Here is a 2,393-nt window from a genome sequence, read left to right on the forward strand (position 1 = left end):
TCCAGATAGGATGTCAGAATTGAAGTGGAGGGCTCCCAACTGGTGTCTGCCTCAGAACCAAATGCTTGCTTATTGGTGGGGAGAAATCCCCATATATTTTGGAATCACGGAAGTTGTCTTCTTCTTCTTCTTCTTTTTTATTGACATGGAATCTTGCTCTGTTGCCCAGGCCAGAGTGCAGTGGTGCCATCTCAGCTCACTGCAACCTCCACCTCACAGGTTCAAGCAATTCTCCTGCCTCAGCCTCCAGAGTAGCAGGGATTACAGGCACACGCCACAACACGCAACTAATTTTTGTATTTTTTTTAGTAGAGACAGGGTTTCCCCGTGTTGGCCAGGCTGTTCTCGAACTCCTAACCTCAAGTGATCCACCCGCCTCAGCCTCCAAAAGTGTTGGGATTACAGGCATGAGCCACTGCGCCTGGCCAGATCATGGAGGTCTTCTGTGTTGATTGTTGTAGCGTGGCGTGAGAGCCGAGGAAGCACAGTTGCAGTGTTTTTTGAAAACAGCTTGTCTTCCTGAACAAACCTAAACAGGCTATAATGTAAGCCAAAAGCAGATTCAGGAGAGCTTCATGTTTGGGTGAAAAAGGCAAGAGATTCCTGACAGGCACATTCACTCTCTGCCGTTGCATGAGCTTTCAGGGTGTTTTTTCCTTTGCCTCCACTTTTGTTCCTCCGCTGCCTGTTCTGCTCCACTACAAATATTTCGTCCTGAGCCAGCTTCCACCTCTTATTCAGAAGTCTCATTAGAATATTCTTATGTGAAGTTAAAGAGAATGAGACTTAAAAATAAGAAGAAAAAAGGCAAAGGAGAAGAGGATGAAGAAACCCAAGTTTATGTTGTTAGAATCTGGTGGACAATAACATAACTTGGTGACATTTCAGGAACCATAGCCCTAGAAATGAATAATGGGGTCAGGTGCGGTGGCTTACGCCTATAATCCTAGCACTTTGAGAGGCCAAGGTGGGTGGATCACCTGAGATCAGGAGTTCAAGACCAGCCTGGCCAACATGGTGAAACCCTGTCTCTACTGAAAAATACAAAAATTATCCTGGTGTGTTAATGCACACCTGTAGTCCCAGCTACTTGAGAGGCTGAGGCAGAAAATCGCTTGAACCTGGGAGGTGAAGGTTGCAGTGAGCTGAGATCACCACTGCACTCCAACCTGGGTGACAAAGCGAGACTCCGTCTCAAAAAAAGTAAATAAATAAAATGAATGAAGGAACTTATATATGTGCATTTGACAATGGTCTTTTTACACATATATATATGGAAGATCTTTCTGGGGCTGAGCATGATGGCACATGCTTGTAATCCCAACCACTCGGGAGGCTGAAGTGGGAGAATTGCCTGAACCCAGGAGTTCTACACCAGCCTGGGGAGCCCAGCAAGACCCCATCTCAAAAAAGTTGAGGGGAATTGATGCGGGCCCTAGACTTCTTGAACAGTTTACAGGTGTCAAATTGTCTGATTCTAGAATTGCTCTGGCTGTGGATAATATGGCATAAATTCAGATGAACTTGTTCTTGAGCATTAAGGTGAAATTGGACCATATGTGAAATTTTGGAATTAATTGGAAACCCTTGGTATCCATGAGGTCTCCAGAGGATTGCTCCAGGCGTCCCAGCTATTTAAAAATTTAAAAAAAAATTTTTTTTTAATGGCCAGGCAGTGGCTCATGCCTGTAATCCCAGCACTTTGGGAGGCCAAGGTGGGTGGATCATGAGGTCAGAAGTTTGAGACCATCCTGACCAACATGGTGAACCCCATCTCTACTGAAAATAGAAAAATTAGCCAGGCTTGGTGGTGCATGCCTGTAATCCCAGCTACTCAGGAGGTTGAGGCAGGAGAATCACTTGAACCTGGGAAACGAAGGCTGCAGTGAGCAGAGATTGAGCCGCTGCACTCCAGCCCGGGCAACAGAGCCATGACTCTGTCTGAAAGGAAAAAAGGGAAGGAGGGGAGAGGAGGGGAAGGGAAGGGAGAGACTTGGAATGGGAACATATTTGTAGCTTGGAATGAATTTTTATTATCTTGAAACCCCAAATCCCACTGAATCTCCTTTGGTAGTTAAACCCATTCCTCCTGCCCTTTTTTGTAAACTGGTCATACCTTGCATGAAGATCCTGTAATGACTTCGCTAAAGGCACCAACCTTGCAATGGAATGTCAGTGCTGCTTTGCTTTCGGATGCACAACCAGAATCAGATCTTAACATACCCCAAGACGATAAGTAAGACATTTCACACCAGAGGAGAAGCTTACACAAGGAAAGTATTGCAAAGTGTTGCTAATATATGTTATCACCAGAGGATTTCTATGTGGGAGTAGATTCTAAACCAGACAAAAAGAAATGTAAGGCCCGGTGCGGTGGCTCAAGCCTGTAATCC

The sequence above is a fragment of the Cebus imitator genome, unplaced genomic scaffold (assembly GCF_001604975.1).
Source record: "Cebus imitator isolate Cc_AM_T3 unplaced genomic scaffold, Cebus_imitator-1.0 Scaffold364, whole genome shotgun sequence".
Classification (NCBI taxonomy): Eukaryota; Metazoa; Chordata; class Mammalia; order Primates; family Cebidae; genus Cebus; species Cebus imitator.